At 36.7% G+C, this 26,427-nt stretch overlaps 1 long non-coding RNA gene across 2 annotated transcripts; it reads right to left on the reverse strand.

The window, feature by feature from the left end:
* Positions 1–1,725: 1,725 nt before the first annotated feature.
* On the reverse strand, positions 1,726–22,708 carry LOC111096431. 2 transcript variants are annotated; one of them, XR_005361359.1, is made up of 4 exons: positions 22,553–22,708; positions 20,526–21,392; positions 2,747–2,828; positions 1,726–1,848 (listed from the first exon to the last, which is right to left on the reverse strand). It is a non-coding gene; the product is annotated as an uncharacterized LOC111096431 (long non-coding RNA). The 2 variants fall into 2 exon arrangements; XR_005361358.1 differs by lacking the exons at positions 1,726–1,848; positions 2,747–2,828 and having other exon boundaries at positions 20,441–21,392.
* Between the last annotated feature and the right edge of the window lie 3,719 nt (positions 22,709–26,427).

Raw genomic sequence — 26,427 nt, forward strand, 5'->3', positions numbered from 1 at the left:
TATATTGTAATAGCTTTGTATGCTGATAGATGGTAACTAGACACCATGGTGATCATTTTGTAATGTATATAAATGTTGAATCACTATGTTGTACATCTCAAACTAATATAATATTCAATGTCAATTATATTTCAGTAAAAAATAAGAGAACTGTCTGATACTAAAACAAGTCTATGTACTTATGTTAGCAGTGATTATGAGTGAAGGAAATATGGGTGACTTAATTGCATTTTGCGGTATTGTACATTTTCTAATATCATTATGATTTATGATCACTATTTTTTATATCAAGAAACTGCTATTAAAAGGGAATTATAGATACATAACCATGGATAACCAAACTTGGCACTAATATTTTAAAGATCCTCTCATTTAGAAAGGCACAAATGCTGTCTCTTAGAGAGCTAGGATATTAGTACCCAAAGTCTGCTCCATCACTTACCAGCTTTTGAGGAAGTAGTTCCAACTCCCCTTACCTCAGTTTCCTTACTTAGAAGATGGGGACAATATTCACTTCTCATATACACATTGCAAAAGGATCAAATGGCATAACACATGCAAAGCACTTAGACCAGGATCCAGCATACAGTAAATGTTAGCTAATATTTTTTTAATTCATATAATCACACTAAAGAGGATAATGAGGAAGAGAAGTTTTAGTCACTTGTCTAAGGTCAAAAAGTCAGGGAAATGTTGGAATCAAGATTTGAATTCAGATGTGTTGACACCAAATTCAATATTCTGTGTAATATTCTATTATTGCTATTGGTGAAAAACTTTAGGACTCATAATACGATTGAGTGAGTGCTTCTTTGGCCATCTGATTAATCTATTAAAATAGTCAACATCCTTTTCTAGCTCCTTTTTTCTTTTCTTTGCAATTTTTTTTTCGATTGTCTAGTCCAAACATGAGGGAAATATAAATATAGATAATGATAACATTGATATTGTACTAGATTAAGATGTTTAATTTTAAAAATACCCAAAGACACTGCTAACCAAGGCAGAATTTTATTTTTCTTTCACATGACAGACGCTACAGTCCAGACAGAGGTAAGCAATACAGACTTGGTGGGACAATGGCACCATCCTCAAAAGGTGGCTCCCAGAGTTAACCCTGGCATCATCTTTTCCTAGCCAGCAGGCGAAGAGGGAGAGAAGAAAGTCCATGGCAAGTATATTTTAAGAAATGATTAAAAAGTTGTGTATAATTACTTCTGTGCTCAGAAAGCCCCAAAACTGGATGAGAAAGGCCAAGCCTAGGAACTGGAAATATACTCTGCAGGTTCTATTACTAAATAATGAAGGAGAGAGCAGATACACAGCGGGTAGTTTCCGGCTCACTCATAAGAGTGTAGAGAGCACAGGACATGATCACTAACAACTCTGAGTTTCCTTCATATGGTCTGTTTGTCTCTAAAGACTGAGAGTAAAGAGGTCATGTCATAGCCATCCCGGAGTAGACCCATCACAGATTTTGTTACTTATCATTGCCATATTGATGAAACCAGCACCTTTCTTCTATGATGAGTCATGCATTTGCAGGATGCAAATAGGTAGTTGCAGGACTACCTACGTGAACAGTGCCTCCGGAATTGTGCAATGCAGCAACACTGGTAGAATTATTATGTATTAAATTGTACTATAATGTTCACAAGTTACGTTGAGTGATATTACAGGAAATTGCTCAGTGAAACATTCCAATGCCTTTATGCTTTTTTTTGGGGGGGGGGGGTAGTATTAAGATGTAATTGACTCAATCATTCAGCATTCTATGAAGATCCTCAGGAGAAATTTCTCCTAGGCCTTGTTGGTGGTAAAATCTTCTCTATGACAATTTTTCTTCTCCTATAGAAAGAAATGCAAACCATTTAACTCTTTTATTTTGGTTACTAGGAAACTCAGCTTAATCCACAGCCTGCTTTCACGAATTTATAAGGCTTGTGTGTTAAATTTTTCTTTTGTCATCTTGTTACTCTGCATTATCTTCCCTCGTTCTAATTTAATCTTTTACATGTTTTTATAATTCACCTGTAGGAATAATGGGCGCATACCGATGAACAAATGCTGGAAATTTCATCAAATATGGCACTCTGAAATTCTATCACATTTGTCTAGTACACAACAATTAAATATGTCTGAAGGTCACAGTTTTTACTTAACTTAAAGTATTTTTAACATCCAGAATGAAAGGAAACTCATCAACAAGTTTGATCATTCCTTGCAAAAAGGCATGAATATAAAACTGGAAGTTGGTAAATGGAGAACTTATTTTCTGTATGGAACAAGTGCTATCAATTTAACTTATGTTTAATTAAGAAAAGGTAATGCTTACATATGGAGCTCTATCTTTGGTAGATTTGCAAACTAAAAAGGATTTTGCTTATGATAAAAAACTGAAATACCCATAGTGACTCTAACTTTTTTTTTTTTTTTTTTTTTTTTTTTTAATTGTGAGGGTCAAAAGATGGATCCCTCTGGGAGAAAACTTGGGGCAAATGATGCAAGTTTCAACACCTTTCCTGTGATTACCTGTACCTCTGGCAGAAAAATCTCTTCTGACCCTATGGGTCTTTGCCATGGTTTAAGCCAGTCGGGATTTTTCAGAATGGTGGATAATCAATTTAGCCTGATTAAATGCAGTTCCCATCTTAAATTATGCAAAATGGAAGGACCCACGGGTCGAAACTGGGGTAGATTGAAACCCGTAGGCGTCCTAGCAGTTAAGCCATCCTAGAGCACTTACGGAAACTGAGCCACGGGAATGTGATTCTTAGTTGAATTGCTTTGAATAATTCTCCTTGCTTAGAAGCAAATGATGATGCATGCTGCGAAAGTCCAAAGAAGAAAAATAGTTTAATGATTTAGATTATGAACATCAATATGAAAAAACCTGAAACGTAAAGCCCCTTCAGTCGATAACAGGACAGTTTTGTAAACCACTTAAGGCTGTGATAAAATCCTACTTGACTGGCCCACGAGCAGATGTGACAAGTTGAATTTATTTCCTCTCTTACCAGGAAGCTTTGCAGGAAACTCTTAACATATGGTGCTTTTCGCTTCCATCTAGAGCTATAAATGTTATTGGAAAAGGATGTTCCCAAGAGCAGCGAGTTTCTGACGTCTCTGCCAAATGGAGTCCAAATGATCCTTCTGTGGTTCTGAATTCCCCGAGTTCTTAGGAGTTGGCAACCAAGGGTCTCTGATCTAAACACAGCTCACTAATTTAATTATTTTATTATAGATTTGTGGAAGCTCTTTCAGACCAGTGACTTAGCATCTGTATTGTATCTAGCTATACAGGAAGCACAAGTTAGAAGGGTGTAAATATTTTGTTTCTTAACCGCTTTCGTTTGAAAACTTGGAAATCATTTCACACAGAAACCAGGCACCACAAACTGAACACAAAAGAATGTGAAATTGAGATAAGTCAAATTTGCAGAAACTTTTCTCATGTTTAGAGCTTTTCATAGCATACTTAGCTGCGCAATCCACCACTACATGGAGACGTGGTGGTAAATGCTTGCAATGATCAGCAATCACACAAAAGTGAAATATTGCTAAGTAAAAAAAAAATCATTGACTCTGATGCCTATAGTTTATAAGACTCTGCAAAGTGCTAAATACACACCAGAGGGTATATCCTTATTTAATGTCTTTTTGGAGCATTTCATTTTAATAAATTAGAAGGACAACATTGATGCTTTGATCATCAGAAGTTTGCAGCTAGATGAAGCAACACCATGATTCCTAAAATAAAACCAGTGGCACCAACTAGTTTATATTATCCATGCAAGGAGCTATGCTGAATGTCATTCAGTTTGAGACAGCAAAGGCATTAAACATTTGAAAATTGGCATCTTTAAAGTTGTGTTATAGGTGGTTATTCCATAACTTGGGACTGATCATTAAGTCATGTATATACATATAGAGATAAAACATGTGCATATATCTTTATAGTATTTTAATAAGGTTTTAGCATATCAAAATTAATTGTTTTATGGTCACAAATATTGGGTATTTTCTAGGATACTCATAATACATGAAATGAGTCCTAAAGACTCAGGTTCAATGTATGTGTGTATATACGTGTTTGTGTATTGTGTCTCTATATAATGATATATGTATCACCACGTACAAATAAATGCCTATCACTTATCTATTCAATGAATTTAGATACAATTTAACAGAAAAAGTACACATATACTAACCTGTACCTCTTATACTATAGTAAAAGCATTTTTGAAAATTTAATTGTAATTATAATTTAACAGCTCTCTTTGAAAACCTAAATTAGCATGTGAATCTTTGAACTCAAAGACTTAATATGCTAAAGGGGGAAGACAAAATTACAACAATAGCTATGCATTTAAAAACACTCAATTACAAAATCAAATGTTAATATAAACTAATAAGCAATACAAAACCTTTTAAGTCTTATTTTTGCTAATTTCTTAATATTTAAAAGTCAATAAACATTTTTAAATTATTAATAATGTTCACTTAGGGTATCTTTATTTAGAAATGATTTTAATTTCATTTTTCTTCAATGTGATGTAATCACCAAGCTCATTTTATCACTATGTTATTAAATGAATTTCTAAATTAACATAGCACTTTCAGAAATTCTGAGGAAACCTTATCCTTTTCTACTGGTATTTGCCCTTGTCAGGAGACTACATTCTTAACTTTAATTATTGTGAGCATTAGAATTATTTTTTGAAAGACAAGTCTACTATAGCAATAACAAAATTGAGGACAATTCTAGATAACCATATAACTATATCATTTTGTATATGCCGTTAATTAGATTGCTACCAAAATTAATACAGAAATTATTTGCATATGTAGCATGCTTTATTGTTAATATAATATAAGCATATGACCATGTCATAGTTAATTTATTTTCTCAAATGTTTACTTTGCCGAATTGTTTTCTTTAGTTTTAAATGAGAAAAGAAATTTATTGGACACCTACCGTGATATATATTATGACTTCCCTAATTTAACTTTTTTTTTTCCCCAAGTTTTGGTACTTCATTTGGTTCGAAAACTAATTATAGGTTTTCAAAATATCCAAAAAAAAAACAGTGGCATTTAAAAGATTCAGTTGTTGGGTATCCATCATGCAATGATTAAATCATCAAAAACAATTTGATGGTTGACTGAAATTATTCTGTTGCAAAAACCTAAATCTTAACTCATGTAATTCTCTTGTTTAAAGGAAAACAACAGCAAAACACTATAGTTGAAACCAGTTTTTTTTTTTTTTTTCTATTTAAGTTATTTTCTAAACTCATTGACATTTTAGAACTGGAGGAAGGTTTGGATGTCACCTAAGACAAACCCCCAATTTTTCATAAGAAACAAATGAACCCCAAAATTACAAAACGCATAGATTTGGGGAGCTGCAAGGACCATTATAAAATGATAGAATAAATTTAAAAATCATGGCATTTTGGGTTGTTTCCTCCAGGCAGGTGTCCTGAATGGACCGAAGTGCTGTTGTCCAAAGCCCCTGCATCTTGGCTCCTAAGAAGTTGCTCTATTCACATTGTCACATGGGTTGAGTGAGGACATTTGGAATAAAAAAGTAATTGAGTTTTTATGTTAGAAGGGCAAAGATTAACAAGTCCAATGCTCTCTATCAATAACTGAGGTCCAGAGAAGTAACAGCAATTCCCAATTAAATTTGATGTACTTTTTAATTATGCGTTCCAACTCAATGGGGTAATCTGCCCACTTCAGATTTTGTTACCCAGGCAAACACAGAGTTCAATGGAATCTAAAAGTTAATTCAAGAGAATAATTTGGAACTTTACTGAAAAACAATTTGGAACTTTACTGGAAATCACTCTTTATTTCTGTGAATGTGAATAAATAATAATGACAAGTGTCTTTAAGTATTTAATAAGATTCTCCAAGCTGCTGATAAATGATATTTGATTTTCCAAAGTATGTTATCATCAAATAATATCTGGCTAGTTACTACTTTTGTTTGGTCGGTCACTTTTCCTTTATTATTTGACTCTGCCCAGTCTCATGCCTCATGTTAATATTTTCTTGCTTTCCATGTTTCCTCTGATTATCCAACACATTTCATTCATCATGATCTCTCTATGGCACTTCCCCTTATTATACTAAATATAAAACCAGAAGGGGCCAACACTGAGGGGATACGATAGGACTCACAGATGTACCCTAAAGAGTTTCAGTACAATTATTTGTCTTGTTCTTGATCTGTAATATTGATAATGCACAAAATAAGAAGCAGACAACATTTTAAAAAATGAGATTAAGCAAAAAAATGCTTCATTATCCAGCAGAGAGAAAGAACTATTAATTAGCTAGGAGAATCTGTAAGAGATACCATTCATATTCTGGTTACTAGGGATAATTTATCGGATCTTTCCATGACCTGGAAAAGTCTACTCATTTCCCGCCACTTTCTGTTTCCTACCCCGAGTCTTTGTTTGTTTAGGCTATGATGTCATTTGGAAAATTGTCTGTCTTAAGTCACTTTTGAAATAGTCATCCATTAGTGTCTCATACCGTAGCTATGACATCTGTCAATCACTTGGTGCCCAATCTAGAAGAGCAACCTTCTCCTGCTTTATGTAATGACACATAAACCCAATTTAGTATAGCTTACACACCATATCCTTTTAAAAGTGACTGAGGGAAGTCTTAAAATCTTCGAGATCTGATCCTCAGAATACAAAGAAAATATGTCTCTCACCATCAGGCTATCACATCCATGACTATTTCTGAATCTACTCGCCTTTTGTGGACATACAGCTCAGTATGATTGGTCAAAAAGAAACTTTATATCCTAGCACAGTATAGGTGGGAATTTGCACCATCCTCTATAATCTGCCTCAACCTGGACAGATAGAGGTAAGCAGATCTGTTTGCTGCCCTGCATTCTTGCCCCTGACCCAAAATGAGAAAAAAATTACGTGTGGTATCTATACTGTGTCTACTATATTAACATCAGGCAAGCTGATACTATGATAAATGAATTCTTTTACTTATTGTCTCTGCTTTGAACTACTTGTTAAGATAAAGTTTATGCACTCGAATAATCATGTCCAGAAATTGATACTGCTTCTGTTTATCAAGTACAAATTGATGATTATATTTAAAAATTTGAGAGTATAATTCAACACATATTTATTTTTGAACTAGGAATAAGTCAGCTGTGTAAATTAGCACCTGCCCACAGGCCCCACGTATGAAAGAAATAGCTGACGTGTTCTATAAAACTAAAGTGGATCACACAACCTCAACTATAACCTCGGGCACCCAGTTTGAAGGGACCCCAGCCTTGGAGTCAGACTGCTTAGATCCTCCTCCTGTTTGCTCTCTTTGTGACCTCAAGCAAATTACTAAACTGCTCTGATTTACAGTTTCATCATCTTTCAAAGGAAGTGACTCTGGTTTGTTGTGAGGATTACCAGAGTTCTCGTGCGAGAAGGTAGCCTTGCTTATGAAAGGGTCAAGTCATCTGCAAATTTGAAATATAGGTGTGGACCATAAGTGTCAAACATCAGATATATGGTCCTTGGGAGGGTATTTGCAAAGGCTCACACAAAGTTGGCTTTCGAAGAGACAAACTACAACAGTAACAAACTTTGGTTGAGGCTGATCCCACCCCAAATTTTCAGACCCTAGTAGGATCACATTCGTCCCCGTTCTCCTCCGCTTCCAATACTCTCTGAATGAAATTACCATAAACTCTGACCACAAACTCCTCTCGTTAGAAGTCTCTCATCTCCTCGCTTCTAATGAGATCTGTTTCTCAGTGTCTTTATTACTCCTCCTCTCCCCATCCCTTGATAGCTCACTATTGTCTTAGTTCATCAGCTCCTCTTCTGGCCTCATTTGCTTGCCTAACCAGCCTTGACACTAGGGTCAGCCATTTTATTAGTTTCACACTCTCTTGCCCCAGAGCTGCTGTTCCAATCCCCAAGAATGGGTAAATACCATCATTTGCTTTCCCCGTTCCGAGTCCCAGGCTGCCGAACATTGCCTAAGAAAGTCTCGAAGCCAGGTTGACTGGTTCCACTACAGTTCCAAGCTTTCCGAAGTTAGCAGGGCCCCGAGTGCTGCTTGACAGGACTTGTTCTCCTGGATGATTTACAGCCCTCCGTACTCCCCATGGTGTCCATTCCAAGATTTCCTCCCACCTTTAGGTTTTGTGTGTGTCTGTGTGTGTGTGTGTGTGTGTGTGTGTGTGATATAATCTCCCCGCTTTTAGAGAAAGTCAAGGACAATGTTTGATCCTTTTCCTTTTCTCCATGTAAAAGCTCAACTTTGCTTTCTGATCCATAGGAAAGCACTCTCCTCTCCCATCATTAAGCCTTTCACTAAGCTGAGCCCTTCCTTTTTCACTAAGACTTCCATTACATAGTTTCTCAACATTTTCCCCCCAGTTTAGGCGCTCCCTGGATTTGCTATTCTGTTTCCTTCCTTGAAAAATTTATTGGAGTGTGGTTTACACCTATTGGGTCCACTTTTTAGCCACCACCTCACTCCTTGTGCTCTGCTTTCTTCTCCAATAAGTAAATCCAAAGATGGCTTTTCTACCCTCCCCACTTTTGTTCTTTGTAAAGCAATTGACTATATGGGCACTTTACTGTCTTGAGATTCTCTACTACATTCCCTCCAAAACCCTTCTCTGTCAGTTCACATTTCATTTTAGTGGTACCCGTGTCTTCCCAGATACCCAGGACTCAGACTCTAGAACCACATTTGTCTCCTCACTCTTCCTCTGTGCGTCATGATCAATAGTTTGTATGTTTATTGCTTCCATTTCTGTAGTATCTCTCACATTTATACTCTCTCTGAAATTACTTTTTCCAGGAGTACTGAAGCAGATTAATATCATTTTCTCCTAACTCCTTCTCTTTCAAGTTGTTTCCCTGACAATGTGTTTACATCTTGGGATTATCAAGGTCTTCTTTAATGTGTCCTAACTTTTATTCTTAGCTCTGCCTACCTTTATCTTTTCAAAAGGAGCTCCTTGTTCTTCTTCTCCTTATAAAACCTGAGATTACCAGCCACTTACTGTTACCTGGAGGTGGGAAGTCAGGGAGATGGGCAGGATAAATCACATTATATGGCTTTTGCTGCTCCAAACTAATAATGTGGATACATATAACATCTGAATAAAATAGTACAAAGTACTTGGGTACATGGATGTTTTCAGATTCTATAAATACATCAAGCTGTACATATATGGGATATGTGCTTTTCTGTGTATATAATAGACTATATATTCTGTGTGTATAATATACTTTGATAAAAATGTATGTATAACATAGTTTTCTGTATGTAGATTTCAATAATTTTTAAAAAGAACATCAATGAGGACAGGCTTAAATGAGAAGACAAGATGGTAACATACAGTCTGAGCAATGGTTTAGTAGGGTAAAATAGGCTATGCAAATTTTTTTATCATGATTCACTGATTTCTTCTTTTGATGCTTTGTCTCACAGAGTCCTTCCAAATGTCTGGTGCCTAAAGAAGCTGTAGAATTTCCAGGATATCAAGATTACCCATATTCTAGAGAAAAGTTTATATTTGGCCAAAATGTATGACTGCACTATAGATAAGACTATTAGGAAGGAGATTTGCCATTAAAACCCTGTCTGAACTTATAATATTGTATGTTTCCTTAAAAAAAAATCATAAAATGAAAGCAACTCATCAGATGGCAAAAGTCAAGTTGCTAATACATTCATTGTATTCATTTAGGGCTGGTATATCAGCACCATTCCTAAGGTTTTTTGTTTTTTTATTATTTTTAAAATATTTTATTTATTCATGAGAGACAGAGAGAGAGAGAGAGAGAGAGAGAGAGAGAGAGGGAGAAGCAGGCTCCATGCAGGGAGCACGACGTGGGACTCGATCCGGGGTCTCCAGGATCACGCCCTGGGCGGAAGGAGGCACTAAACTGCTGAGCCACCAGGCTACCCCCATTCCTAAGTTTAAAAAAAAAAAAAAAAAAAAAAAGCCTCTGAGTTATCTGTCCAAGTAGAATGCTTCAGTGCTTTAGTGCAGATTCAGGGGTCAAACACAACAGACCTGAGTATTGATTCCAGCTTAGCTATTTACTTACTGTGTGACCTGGGAATGTAGCCGAACTCTATGAGTTTCATTTTCTTCATTTGTGAAATGAACATAACACTAGCTACCTTGCAGAAAAATGGTGAGGATGAGACAGGATCTAAACAATTTGAGTACCACAACATTAGAAACGATGCACATTTAATGAATAGCTGCTGTTATCTCTTATCTGTAAATAAGGTAGCTAAGCTAGATAAACTTCAAAGCTGCCTCCAGTTCTAACTTCTAAACTGTCTACTCTACCATCACCAAGGCCTCCTTTTCCCTAAACGCAGCCCTTACAAGTCCCGAGAAAATATTAAAAGGTGAAACAGCCGATCTGATTTGTAGAGTCGTAATGATGTCATAGTATCAATAGACATTTTGGGAACTAAATTTTGGACATTAGTCTATCTCAAAAAATTATTCCTCATTTTAGCATCCTCAAATCAGCATTTGAAAGTGGTTTTTGTTCAAGCAGAGATTCTTTTTTTCCTTAGGGGATTTTTTTTTTTAATTTGTCATTTGTGTTCACTATATTTTATAATATTCCTTCCAATCCTTATTTCTAAATTAGACAACAACCTAAACGACATTAGAGGGAGAACACTCTAAGGAAATGCAGCTTCAGACTTTCAGTGTCAGCCCACTTCATTTATAAGGAAATTAAAAGTGAAAGAGAACACAGAAAGTCCATTGTAATGGATGCTGTAATGTGTCACCCAATTCCTTCAGAATTGAAGCACTCAGTCTCCCAGGTATTGGGAATGTTGGCTGCTGACTTCTCATGGCTTAGTCCTTTTCTGGCCTCTACCCCAGATGCAGCCTACTGTTAGATTCAAGGTTCAGTGGACTGGCCTTTTTCCATAATTCAAGACAACTGAAAAGTCCATCCCACCTCCAGAGATTCCCATGGAATTATCTGAGGTTTCTCTTCTAACTTTTCCTTCTGCCCAATCTTGTCTCCTTCACCTTGATGGGGATTGTTCCCTACAAATAAAACATCTACACGCGACTCTCTATTTCAGAATCTGTTTCCTTGGAAACCTGTTTTACCATATCCATTATAATCAAAATATTGGAAAATAATTAGGAAGACATTTTTAAAACATAGCTTTAAAATCAGACACTCTCTGCCTAAACTTGAAGTTTAAAATCAGCCTCCCAAAAGTTTTGAAGTGACCTTCCTCCATATGACTCCATCAACTTCTACAGATACAAGAAGGAATGTAGAATTCAGGACATCTATAGGACCAGAGATCCTATCTGTTTTTTGTATAGTGCTTAATATTACCTAGACCTGTGAAAAATTAGGGCATCTGACCCTCTCTATTGTTTTTAGAATATTTTATTTAAATTCAATTTGCCAACATATAGTAAAACACTCAGTGTTCATCCCATGAAGTGCTCTCCTTAGTGGACCCTTTCTATTTGTAAAGTGGTGGATTTAGTTGAATTTGCCTGTAGATGGAATGTGGATCATACTGGTGATGCTATGTAACCTCACAAACTCTGTGATGAGATGTTGTGCTCACAGCAATGTGACATGCCATGGAATCCCATAGTTGCCAAAGGGAAGTGGCTGCAGCAATTGGGTATCATGGATAAACAGAGTATTTGACAAACGAGTTAGTATTATTCTCATTTCTACCCATTCTGTATCTATACCCACCTGGTGAGCTGACTGCCCTTTTATTTGTCAGGCACCTACGCAGCCAGGGCCCAGAGGGAAACATTTCCTGCTCTTACCAGAGAGATAAAGTATCAGCTGAAGAATGCTCTAACCAGTTAATACAACTCCTTGTACCTATACGTAGGTACACAGGTGAGAACCCAGCTCATCAAAACCTACGGGAGAGTAATAGTCCAATAATAGAACTTAGAGAAGTATGAGGCATAAGGTAAATTTCTAAATTAGGTGTTCTCAAAGGCTTTGAAGTCAGGTATCCTTTAACACTAACAAATTAGTGGGGAGTCTAAAGAGCTTTTTCTTCTTTTTTTAAGTGAGCCATACATATCAATACCACATTTAGAGATTAAAACTGAAAAATTTTCAAAATATGTATTTAAAATCATAATAAACCCACACCATAACATAAATAACATATTTTTATTAAAAATATTTCTTCGCAACAACAAAAAATTTGTGAGAAGAGTGGCATATTCCCCTTTGCATTTCACCTTTTGTGAAATGCTGTTTGGAAGCATGTAAAGAAAATCTGGCCTCATGCAGATAGGTAGTTGGCAAAAGAAAGAAGGTATATTTCAGTAGATAACTGTAAATATTCTTCTTTGATATTATGCCCCACCTTGACATATGGTAGTTTCTTAAAGTTGATTATAAGATAGAATCTGAAACCATCTCATAAACACTTCATTCTCCACTCTATTAAAACTATTGACTGAAAACACAAAAACAAAACAAAACTATTCGACTAAATTACACTTAGAATGGATCTTCTACTCATGCATGATTCTGTAACATAATACATTGAGGGTTTGTAAAATATTGGTTCATAGAGTGATGCAAAGTTTCTGAATGTTGATAAATCTCCTTATACAATAGGAAAATGATTACATTCTGTTTTTTACTTTGAATACCTCAAGGAACGTGATGACCGCCGTTACAGTTAGGTGCCACTGCCTTAATTCCTGCTAGGGTGCCAGGAGTTTCATTCACTATTGCTTTTAAATCATCAGTGCAAAAGTTATTGCAGTGGAAATGACAAATAACATCTTACTATTTATATAAAAAAAATTTTGATTTTGCAGACTTTTGAAATTATTTCGGCTATACCCAGGGGTTCTATGGATGACATTTTGAGAACCACTACTCTAGACCGGGCTTAGCCAAAGGGCAAAACCCAACATTTTGGGTGAACATTTGGCACTCACCAGGGCAAATGGGAGAGTACAGATTCAAATCCCAATAACCCTTCTCTGTTACTGTTTCCACCCAAATGATAAATACAAAACTGGGGCTGAAAGAGGACATGAGATTAATGGATATAAACATTTTTCCCTCCTGTGGCTGAAGTCTTATAAAATATGCCTTGTGAGCCTTTTTTATTTATCCCTCCTGAAGGTAAATGTGACCATTCCCAGGGGCTGGCTCAGTCTCATCAGCTCCTAGCCTCTGACGCCAAGTAAATGCCAATTGCACTGCAGACTTAGATATCCTGGGGAAAAAAAAAAAAAAAAACTATTGCACCAAATGCCTTCATAGAATATTTCTGTATAGAACAAATTCCCCCCTCCCCCAAATGTTTCTTTATATCTAAAGCAAATCTACGGCTGCAGTGTAAATTCCACCCCATGCCCACCCCCCACTGCCTTTTCCTGTCTCATTAGGTCCAGGTGGAAGAGCTAGTCAGCACAGCACGCTCATTAGAATAGCCGGGCATATATTTAAACAGATATTAAGTCCCTCTTTAGCCTCCTTACTCCCTTAGCCTAAACAATCCTAGTTATTAACCTTTCCTCTCAGGTTCTATTTTCCCCACCCTTTCATCATTTTTGTTACTCTTTGCTGGACTCTCTCCAGTTCTGCTACATTCCTCAAAGTGTGAGAACAAAACTAGACACTGTCCTTTATTACGGTCTTCACTGATGCCAATGCAGAGGAAATATTACTTCCTGGAGTTGGCGTGTCATACTCTTGTTAATATATTACCATCTCAGCCCTTTAAATAACAGCACCGTTTTGCTGACTGCTATTCACTCACAGGTTGGCATTCACTCCAGACTTTCTGTTGTGGTTGTGCGCATGCAGACAGCCCCTACCTTTAATCTCTGCGTTTTGTTTCTGGCTTCTGATTGTCACAGCTTGCCCTTGCCCTATTTTCCCTTCTCCTAGTTTTTCCTGCCAATTTCCCTAATTTATCAAGCTCACACTGAACTATTCCGGGCGTCTAAGATGTAAGCAATACGAACCACTTAATGTCATTCACACATGCTCTCGATTCCATCATTCTAGACATTCATTTAAAAAATACCCCTTGATTTTGGGCACATTATATTCTGGTTTCAGAGAAGTGCAGTCGCTAAAATGAGCTTCTCAAAGTCACCTCCTTCTTACTTTTTCACTTCTCAGAAAGTACAGAGGTGCCCATATGCCACCAAAGATAGAAATAAGGCAAATCCTAGTTCTGCTGTATTTTAGAAATCCTACCACTGGAAGGACTAGGATGATACCAAGTTGCTGCGTAAAAAGACCAAAAAATATAGTTGCTTATAGAAATAGATGCTAATTTTCTCTCATAATAGACCTCAGATAAGCAGGCAGGATAGAGGTGAGGACAGCATGTTCATTCAGAGATGCAGGTTTCTTCCAAGCCATCCCTCTGTCCCCACTGAGAATACTGTCCTCATCTCCATGCTTCAAGCTGACTCTCACTCAGCTCTTCAGAAGAGGAAATGAGCATGAAGTTGTGTAGACCAGTGTCCTGAGGGCCACACCTAGGAATGGCATATCTCACTTCCACTCCAGTTCTATCCCCAAGACCACTGTTACCCACAGAAAATGGTGGAAAGTACACGAATTTCATTAGAAGGTGAAAGGATGGATTTTAGTGGACAACTGGAGCCTCTGCTACCCGAAGTCTACATTAACCTAAATGGTATGTTCTGTACGCCCAGCTTGGACTCTACCGGCGGTCATTAAAAAGAACCCTTCTTTGTGTAACTATTTTTGAACCCTGTTCACATGGCTGACCCTAGACTCTTTTAAAACCATTGTCCTGTGGAAGCCAGATCTCTGTCTACACACGCTGTCAGCCCGTGCTCCCCCATACGACTTCCGTGGCATGGTAAGTAGAACCACCCTTCGCTTTATTCTCAAGTTTCATGACTTGATTTTTCTTGAATGTCCCACAAGATGAGTTAGGCCTCAGAATTAGACTCAGTGCAGTGTATCTGCCAGGGAAGAGAAAGCCTCAAGAATTTGGACTGTATTGTAGACTCCATTGTTCCGGACCTTAAGGGAACAATTTGATTTTTGCTATTTCAGTTTCGTCACCTATAAAATAAGAACTATCCCACCCTCTAATGCCTTCTGCGACCACCAAGGACAGAGAAAGGGTTAACATTTCCTGACAATGTGCTGGTATTACTCTCAAATGACCAGTTTCAATCAGGTAAAAATAAAAGCACTCCTGACCAAGTTGTGCCACTCCTATTCTGTTTGCAATGCTCGGAGCCATCTCTTTGGGATTAGCAAGAGGGATGCTGAGGGTCTGGATGGGATGCCAATAAAGTGATGGCTGGTTTTGATTACATGAAGCAAGTACTTTATTAATAGTTGCCAGGAACAGAAGGACCACATATTCACATGACAAACATCAACTCCACCAGGGACTGGGCTGCTGACCACCTGGAGGGGCACTGAGGACCACACTCTGTGAACCACAGCTCTAGAAATACTAAAAATGGATTTTCAAAAATCCTGTAGAAATGTGCCTGGCCTGTTCTTTGAGCCCTTTCCAAAAACAATGACTGTGCATGATTGCTTTTTGCATGCTAATTCAGCTGTTTTATTTTTTCCCTCTGCCTCGGCCTTGCTTCTTATAAGTGTTCCTCCCAGTGCCCTGGGTTAGTGCAACCCAGTTCCCCTGGAAAACGGAGGTTTGGGCATCCTCTGGTTCTTTCTCTTTCGATCTTCTCCTTCCCGTCTGACTAGCTCACCTAATTACACAGTAAGTCACCGATTCTATGACACAGGGAGAAAAGTCTTCCTGAGCTAGTCAATTGATGCTTTTATTTCACTCAGGGAAAACTTATCAAAGGAGACAAGGAGCCCTAAATGCAGCAGATATTTGATGCTAGTGGTAAGCTTATATTGTTGCCATAGCAACCTTGTCATTAAGGATGTTTCAGCATTTCCTATTAACCTCTATTTTCAGAGGTTTATAACTTCTTGGTAAAAATTCCCTCCAGGCTAAAATTTGGTATACATGATCTCAGACGTGCCAGGTGTCAGTGAATATATACATATATAGTATCCATTTTCTCAAAGAAAGCCTGGTGAATTTCCAAATGAATTATCTCATTTTTCAGAGGGTACAAATTCATTAAATTTAGTGTTAACTTGATTATTTTTAAAAGATTCTTATGGCAACATGACTAAGCACCTGTGCAATTTAGTGTCTGCGAGGTAGCTTTCTTTCCTTGCACCTTACTAGTTTGCATGGCCACAACGCTTTACCTCATACATCACTAGGGAGGCTTGACCAGCTCAAGATCAGTTTCAAATTCACCTGAACAGAGGCAGCTACCAGTGGACACTACGTGAATCTGGAGTTTATATTTTACATCTATCAGGTTGTGCAGTGCAGGGGTCAGGAGGGGTGGAAAAGGCAGCGCTGGGGTCTAAGCCCACTGTCTCTTTTCCTTTTCTTCTCAGGCACAAAGCGATCACATCTCCCCTGGTCACAAGAAGAATCCTGCAGTTTCCCAGGGATGAGAACCCTCCCCCTGCAGAATTTCAGAACTGGGTAACACTGTAGTCCAGGTTTGGTTTGGTTTTCTTCAAGCAGGTGTGTTTTGTCTCGTTTAGGTCATCTCTTCACCCATTTTGCAATTTGTGTGCCTGTGTTTTGTTAACTTTTTATGTGGAAGCATCCTAGACCCACAGAGAAGTGGCAGGAATAGTGGAAGGAGCATCCATCTACCTCTTACGTTAACCAATTGTTAACATTTAACTAAACCATTTGAGAATTGTTAACATTATTATACTTCTGCATAGTATAATATATCTCAGTAAGCATCCCGTAAGAATCAGCACAGCCTCCTATGTAACCACAAGTCAATGATCACACCCACGATATTTCACATTAATGCAATTACCGTAAAATAATTCTCAGGCAGTGTCCTCAGCTGTCTCACATATTCTTTTTAGTTTTGTTTTTCATCTAGGATCCAAGCAGGGATCATGCATCACATTTAGTTGTCACATCTCTATGTTCTCCCTGAATATTAAATATTTCTCTAATCAATTTTATCTTTTATGACATTGACTTTTTTGAGGAGTTTGGGTCTATGGCAGTAGAATGCAGACATTGCTTAGTCGTTTCCTCATGATTAGATTTGGGCTACACATTTCTGGCAGGGATACTACACTGGTGATACCAGCCCCTTCTCCGTATCACACCAACAGGAACGTGATACCTCTTGGTCACTTTGTCTCATTATTGATGACCACTTTATGTCTTAAGTTTCATAATTTTTTTTTAGCCCCACTTTGTGTTTTTAATATATAACGTATCAAATCATCCCCGTAGTGATCATTTATTCACTGCTTTACAGTTTCATTTGTGTTTTTTTTTTTCCCATGCCACACTCATGTACAACTAGGTATATAAATCCTTATGTGATTTTTAAAATTTTCTTTCAATATGACAGATTCCCAGAAGTGAGATTACTGTATCAAAGCGTATGTGCACTTTAATTTTAATAGAGTTTTCTTGCTTGTTTTAAAGGCTATGTGTCAAATAAATAAATAAATAAATAAATAAATAAATAAATAATAAAGGCTATGTGACTACACACTCACTGCTAGTGTGTGAGAGACGTTTTTCACATGCCCACCAGTATTAGTATTCTCAGTTGTTTCAGTGTTTTCCTCCCTGATAGGTGTGAAGTGATGATAACTCATTAGCATCTTCTTTTTTTTTTTTTTTTTGGATTAATGTGTTTGGGCAGCTTTGTATGTTTATTGGCCATTTTGATTTGCTTATCTATGAATTGCCTCTTCACATGATGGGTTTATTTTTCTAAAAGAATTTTTATTGCTGTCTAGTGAATTTGTAAGAGTTTTGTATACATTATAGGTATAAACCTCTGCCTTTGTATGATATATATATAAAGATTATTATTTATATTTATAATATTATATATAATTTATGTTTTGGTCTATTGATTTTATTTATGATATAACTTAACATTCAAAGATTTTTAGAATTTTTATGTAGTCAAATATGACTTGTTCTAGAGCTTCTACATTTCCAGTTTTAGGAAGCTGACCACTCCTATCCCTGAATTTCATATGTAATCTCCTAGGTTATTTTGCAGAAGACTATTTAATATTTTTAAGGTGTTAACATAGCTATAATTTAATTTTATGAGGAAAATCATTGTGCTTAATTTTATTATCTTCCAATGACTGGCCATGTAACTTTTTCTTTTAAATAGCACAACTTATTAAATAATTTTATCTTTTCCTACTGAGTAGAAATGCCCTGTTAAACTTCCATATGTACTAGAATCTCTTTTCTTTTTCTGTCCACTGACTTGTCTCTTTATGTGCCTGTATCATGTGAATATGAATGATCTTTTTTTCCATCTTTAGGTACCTATTCTGATTTATTGTTTATTTAATTCAACCTGTTCTCAATTATTTCCTTAGATTGAGGTCCTTGGATAATATTTTTTAAAAATATTGTATATGCACAAAAATATTTTTACCATAATAAGTGAATAATAATCTGTTTATAGGAACTTTGGGTTGGATTTCTGCCTCTTGGAAATCTATAAGATACCTATTGATAGATTTTCTTATAACTTGCAGTGTTGCAGATGAGAAGTCTGATGCCAGTCTGATTCTTTTGCCTTTGTCAGAAACTTGTCCTTTCTTTCAAGAATTATGTAACATGTTCTTAGTATTTTTAGAATAAAAAAATTACCTGTATCTATCTATATGTGTGTTTTTTCTAATCATGCTTTCTTAGAACACAGTGAGCCTTTTCAATCAACAACTTCAGTTCTTTTTTCACTTAAGAGAACTTCTTTAATGATTTGTTTAATTACTGCCCATCATCCATCTTTTCCTTTTTAATTTACAGCTTGGAATTTTGATTAATCTCATGCTAAGTTTCCTGGATCTATCCTGTCAGTCTCATATTTCACTCCACTTCCCTTTTTTTATTTCTCTTTTTGTTAATTCTTTTTTTTTTTTTTTTGGTCTGAATTTTAAAATGAACATTTATTCTATTTACTATTTCGAGTCACCAAGTCACATTTCAACCATATCCTTACTCTTCTTGAACAAACTATTCAGGTTGGAAATCATGAGTTTGTGCCCAACCATTCCACATATGTGCATCCATGCATGTGTTTGTGTGCATGTGCACACCTTCATGCTACATTTGCATCTTCCAAGGTGTTTTTACTGGTTTTCTTTGCCGCTTCATGCCTATCTCTTTTCAACAGTTCTGAATCAATTGGAATATTGATTCAGATCAATTGATTCAGGGCTTAACAGTTCTCTTTTTTTAAGGTTTATTTATTTATTTTAGAGAGAGAGAGCATACGTGTGTGCACACACACAGGGAGGGGTAGAGGGAGAGATGAACATAAGCCGACTCCCTGCTAAGCATGGAGCCAGAAAGGGAGGGGGGGGGAGGCTTTGATCCCATGACCCTAAGATCATGACCTAAGCTGAAATCAAGAGTTGAGTGCTTAACCAACAGCCCCACTCAGGCACCCCATGGCTTAAGGGTTCTGACCGATATTATCTCCAGTTTCTGAACAACTAAAGTTGTAATATTATTTTTCTTCTAGCCTGATTGGTAATTGGTCTGATTGTTACAGGATTCTAATTGGTGGCATCCCCAAAAGTAAGAAAAAGATGTGATCTTTATGTAGGCGAGCCATGTAGCATCAGACAGGCCTCAGATGCCAGAAGATGCAATCCACCCATTCAGCTGCTTTTTGGCCTCTTGAGCAGGTACCGTGTACACTAAAGTGACATCAATTTTAAACTTATCCTGAGAGAACTATACTCTTCTCTGGGCCAAGGTATTCCAAATATGCAGTGCTTTATAACTTTCTTTGTGGGCTCTCTGATTTGGGTTTCCAGGTTCTTACCAACCCAAAAAGAATAAAGCCCATATGAATCTCATCTATTGGAATTATACTGGATTCTAAGGAAAGTAGATAGATTAGAATCAATAAAGGGGATGGAGCAAGGCAGCCATATGCAGGTCCCAAACTACTGAATGAATGCTTTTTCCTACCATAATTTTTATTTTTAATTCTACTAATGTTTACTTTACAATTTACAAGCACACACTCAAATATACATTAAATTTATCATTGGAGTCAGTTTAACATTTTTCTATTTTCTTTTGTAAATGTGAAGGTTTTGAGATGTTTCCAACACTTCCCACCCCCTCCGCTCACACCTTACCAGTACTTATCTCATTTGAAATTATAAAGTTCATGACTTTTTTTTTACATTTCAAAGAAAATCTCTTACCAAATCTTAGTCATATTAAAAATAATATTGAAATTTATCCCCAAATAGTTAACACACTTAACGGCTCAAACTGTCAGTTATTTTCAACCATGGTGTTCTCATTATAATTTGATTCATGTTTCATCATTTTGGAATAGATCTTCTGGCAGTTTAATAGCTTACCCTGGAAAGAACACAAACTGGGTGGCATAGGATTAAGCCCTTGCACATTAAAGAGTTGCTTGCTCTTGTCTTCATAAATGAATGACAAATTGGCTGGAAATAGAATTCTTGGGTCAAAACATTTCCCCTCATAAAGCTAGAGTTGCCCCCTTTTCTTGTATCCTTTAGGGTTGCAAAAATGTAGAGTCATGCTTTGCATTTCTTTTCTTAGAATGTGCTTTTTGCCCCCTCGATGTTTGCAGAATTCTTCTGTATCTTTGAAGTTTCCAATTTCACTAGGGCCATTTTAAGTGTGATTTTAAGTTTGGCCAGAGCATGGTATGTACTCTTGGTTTTTAAAATAAACAATCTCTGTAGAGTTGAGAATAATTTCTTCCTTTTTTTTCTTATATCTATTCTGTTTCTTCTTTCTAAAATGTTTTATTGCCTTAAGTTTGGACTTCCTGAATCTGACCTTTATGCACTTCCATCTTTTCTTCCATGTTTTCCTTATCTGATCATTTCTGTCTTGTCCTGTAAATGTTCCCTGAATTCTACTCATAGCTTTTATTTTGTAGCATGACAATCTTCAAGAAATCAATCTTGTTTCTCATCACAATAGAGTACTTTCTGATGGCTTTTCTTGTCTGCTAGGTTGAGACTTCTCTGTTATAAAAGTTGTGATTAATAAAAAAAAAAAAAAAGAAAATTTTTTTGACATTTAGATGTGTGTAGGAGTATATGTTGAAGCATTGAAGTCTGAGGTCTGAAAATGTCTCCTTTTCCATCCTGCTGCTTGAAGCCCTGATCTGATGGATGAAGCTCCATGTTGCTCCATGAAGTAATTAATCTTGGGATTGGTGTTTAGACAAAGTGGAACAATGAGACCTAAGGATTTGTAGAAAGAAGTCACCATGCTATCCGTGAATTGCTTATTTCTGAATTTTATGTAAGTTAAAATCCATTTCTCTCTCTCTCTCTCTCTCTCTCTTTTTACTTAAGCCCCTCTTACTTTTCATTCCTTTAAATTCCTTCATTGGAATTATAGAGCCAGGCTGCTCAAGTTAAATGACAGCACTGCTGCTTAACTCGCTTTGTGGCTTTTAGATAAAGTACTGAGGCTCTCTGTGCCTCAGTTTGTTCATCCATAAAACAGGAATACTGATAGTACCTATTTCATGGTTTGTTAGGATTAAATAGGCCGCTGAGTAGAGGTCTGATACAGAGTGACCACTTTATATAAATGTCTGTATTATTACCTTTAGTTTTGGGGTAGAATTTGTCTCACACATCATGGATTACTGCAGAAAAGCTGCCACCCTGGTTTTATTTCTTTGCTTTGCAGGCTTGCAAAGCACTCTTCTTATCGTTGTGCCCATTGACTTGTGGGAGTGATCTACACTGGTAAGGGTCATATCTCAACCAAGGTTTGAAAGCTACAAAAGGGAATTTAGCTGGTGTGCTTCTGGACAGGCCCTTACCTTGATATTACCTCCAGTTCTCCATTTACAAGAACAATATAATGAAGGATTTCTCAGGTCTTCCTTATTATCCATATGCTAAAATCTTCCTTGAATGAAATCTGTGACTTATTATCAGCCTTTGAAACTAAAGGAAAACTTTACTCACAACACCTCTGGCTCTAAACAATTTTCTATGGATACCAACTGGGTGTTCTATGATTTCATTCAATTCAGGTATTAACTACCCTGAGTCATCCCAAACCACACCAGTTATGGGCTCAATTTTTTATAAGATTGCTCCTCCACTTCAGATGCCAATCACAAGTTATGGGTTCCAAGGTTACACACGTTTCTGTATCACTTGGCTACATCCGCTTCCTCAGGGGGATAATTTGCTGTTAGTGGCTCACAGAACCCAAGGAAATGCCTTACTTATTATCAGTTTATTATAAACACTATTATAAAGGATACAAGTGAACAGCTAGGAGAGTTACATGGAGCTAGGTCTAGAAGTGTCCTGAGAGGAGGAGCTCCTGTCCTTGTAGAGTTGGGTTTGCCAGTCTCTTGTCATGTGGATGTGCTTACCAACCCAGAAGTTCTCCAAATTCTTTAGTTTAGCATTTGGATGGAGGTTCCATAACAGAGGCATTATTGGTTGAATCATTGGCAATTGGTGATCAACTCCATCTCCAGTGCTTCTGAGCTCTCCAGGGATTGAGGAATGCAGCTGAAAGTTCCATATCTCTAATTATGTTGGTTCCTCTGGCAACCAGCGCCATTCTGAAGCTACCTAGGGGCCCATGAGAGTTACCTCATTAGCATAAAATCAGTTATGATTGAAAGGTGCTTATTATGAGTGACAAAAGGTGTTCCTCTCTGTCTCTTAGGAAATCCCAGGGGTTTTAAAAGCTCTTTTTAGGAACCAGAGGCAGAGACCAAGTATATGTTTTTCTTATTATGTCACAAAAACATTTTCCCATATGTACTATATCCCGCAGAAATTCCTTAAGTCTATAGATTGGCTTCTATATTGACCAAATGAATTTAACCTGCCATAGATGTGTCTAGTAATGATGCAGATTGTTTTTCCTATTTGTAATTTTGATTTCAGTAATATTCACAAGATGGAAAAGTAGATTCTTGTATTTATTTTGCTCAGAAATTTAGGGTAAGGCCATGTGTTAAGAGTGTCTATGAGAGATGGGGCCACACCTGCATCTCTTTTTGTGTTCCAAGTTGTCCCAGCTTCTCATATCACTGTTGAATCCTAGTCCTTGTTGGACTGTTCATTTACTTCCCTTTTGTCCTCAGGCTAGTTTAGATTTCTTAATGAGCAAGGGCTCATTTCAGAGAAAGAGACACAAAAAAAGAGAGAGAGAGATTGTTTAGTAATTCCCGATTGTATATTTTAGGCATAAACTCAGATTTAAGTACCCTGAGTCCAGGCCTTGCTTTAGAGCCCATATTAATTAGCCTGAATGCACACACACACACACACACACACACACACACACAACTTTTCCCCTGGTTGGTAGTACTGTTACAAATTTTTTCTTTTCATCCTAATCACACTGTATTGTGTAGAATCTCTATATATTCTAATGAAATGAGGCTTTCTCAACAGAAATGGTGGTTGAATGGATTGGGGTTCATAATCATGCACTTAAGGCTGTCTTATAAGCTGTCGTTAAAACATTATCTTTTTATAAGCACTTATTATTCATTTTGTATTTTTGTGTCACACTGAGGTATTCTAATCCTGACTCAAATTTAGTTCATTTGAGTCCTGGCACAGTACTTCCCATAATTTTTTTCCCCAAGTTTGAGGTAAAAAGCTGACTTTGATTGGCCAAAGTTTAGATCTTTAGTTGTAGAGTGTTGACCATCTCTTTCTGGAAACTGGCAATAGTATTTAACTATTTAAATTAGCATATCTGCCAAACAAGATGTTAGTTTAAAATGAGAGGCTTTCTAAAAATAATTTTTAAGAAGTTGGATATCCATGGATACTGGGATGTGAGATGGGAGATTGAAAGATTTCCTTTCATTAAACAAATTACATATTACTGGACACATTTAATTCTCTGCCTGGTACATTGGTCTTATAAAAAATTTCTTAACTGTGCAACTGTGATTCTAGGATTTGGGGGTTCAGTGCCTTTTTTGTTTTCTGGCCTTATTCTAATAATCACTATGTTTTGAGCTCATCAATTGCTCTCATTTGTACTATTGATCCAATTGTTAGTCAATTAGATTGCTGGCTCAGACAGGGAGTAATAATTTTAATCTGGGATATGTTGAATGCTGAATTAGAAAGTCAAAACCTGAAAATACGACTATTATAAATGTACTAAAGGATTAGGCTACATGTGTTAGTCCTGTGGTGATATCATATTCATCATGAAACTGGAAAACATGGGTTTGATTCTTTAATCCTATCTCTCCAAGGACATTAAAGTGGCACCAAATCATGACCTTCTGCAGCACTTCTTCCATCCCCCTCCAGTTCTCCTGTACTGAATACTTTATTTTTGCCAAACTCAGAAGCAGTTTGGACTTGGTAAAGCAGTGTGCCCTCCTCAATGTGGGTATCATACAATTGGTGGGAAGTCCTAAAGAGAACAAAAAAATGGAGGAAGGAAGAATTTGGCCCTTCTTTTCTAATTACTTGAGCTGAGACATCAGTCTTCTAACCATGACACTCCAGGTTCTTAGGCCTCTGTAGTTAGACTGAATGACACCACCAGCTCTTATGGGTTTCCAGCTTGACGATGACAGATCATGGGATTTTTCAGCTTCCATGATTACATGAGCCAACTCCCTTTATTTTTTTTTCAATATTTTTATTTATTTATTCATGAGAGAAACAGAGAGAGAGGCAGCGATGTGGACAGAGGGAGAAGCAGGCTCCCTGCGGGGAGCCCAATGCGGGACTTGATCCCAGGACCCCAGGATCATGACCTGAGCCGAAGGCCGACCCTCAACCACTGAGCCACCCAGGTGTCCCTGAGCCAATTCCTTTTAACAAATCTCTTTAGATAGATAGATAGATAGATGATAGATAGATAGATACAGACATAGATATCTCCTATCGGTTTCGTAAAATTTTTAAGAGTGGTATATTAGGGTTCTCCTTTTACTAAGGAAGAAATGAAATATTTTTTAATAGGTAATGTAATTTCTACACAGTTACATCTGTTGGCCTCCAAAATGTTCAAAGTGAAATTGCTGGTTTTATGCTTCGGCATGTAAGCCAATAGCTTTGAAACTCTCAGGCTTTAAGTACCACCTCAAAATTTTTCAAACACCAGATTTTTAACCCGCCTTAAGAACAATATAGAGATCATAGCTGGAAATAATGCAGCAAAGAATTTTGAAGTTTAGAAATCCTAAAGAAGAATTTTAAGACATGAGTTGAAAATCATTACCTGCTAATTAATAAACAATTATATTAATAAGCAAATTTAGTAACAACATTTTAAGATACCCTTGAATGTGGAAAGCCATGTGATATTTCTCAATGAGCCCTACAGAGTTCTGATTTCCTGGATTCAAGTCTCAGTTCTGCCATTTAATTACTAACTAATCTTGAGCAGGTTGTTAAATCTCCCAGAGTTTCAGCTTCCTCATTTGTAAAATGAAGAAGATAACATTTGCCTGAATGTGTTATACTAATACACAGAGCTACTATGGATGTCATTTTAATTTCTTTACTCTCTGCTGCATTTTAAATCAATCCTTGTGTCCTTTCTACGTCCTCCTTTCTACAAGGAGTATTGTTTACTTCTCAAAGAATAGCAGCCTCCTCCCTCCAACGGACACACCTAACAAGGTTTCTTTATTCAGGAGAAAATAGGGAAGAGAGTTCTAGAAATGATGTACCTTATGTTTTCTCTTATTTTTTTTTTAACAACCAAATCTGAAAATAATCCATTAATCTGCTTTGTTATTCAGTGATTTAGTTTAAGTATGAATTGGGATGGCTCTATTTTTGGCGCCATGCCAAGAAAGTATTACTAATAAAACTATGAGAAAGAGCTCATTATAATTGTGTCCCTTGTATAAACCTAACCAACTGACATATAATATTTTATAAGGATATTTTAATATTTTCCAGGTACTTTCCCCCATGTCTTCCCCCATTATTTTAATTATTTTTATACAAAAAAATAAAAAATAAATATTTTTATACAAATTTTAAAACTTTTTAAAATTTACTTTTAAACCAGTTCTCCTGGCCACCCACAGTAGACTACATCCCCGATTTTCTAATGAAAGGTAAATTGGAAAAAAAGATTCCGCATGTAGAAACTGTAATGAACACTTTAAAGGAATATTTTTTATCTGACTTGAAGATCTGTGAGCCTAGATTTGGTAAGGTTTGGGCTAACAAAAAGGAAGAGACATTCTTGCTCTCTCATTTTCCACTATCATCTAAACCTGTTGATAGTGTCTTTTAT

Source organism: Canis lupus, chromosome 6 (assembly GCF_011100685.1).
Source record: "Canis lupus familiaris isolate Mischka breed German Shepherd chromosome 6, alternate assembly UU_Cfam_GSD_1.0, whole genome shotgun sequence".
In the NCBI taxonomy this organism is placed as follows: Eukaryota; Metazoa; Chordata; class Mammalia; order Carnivora; family Canidae; genus Canis; species Canis lupus.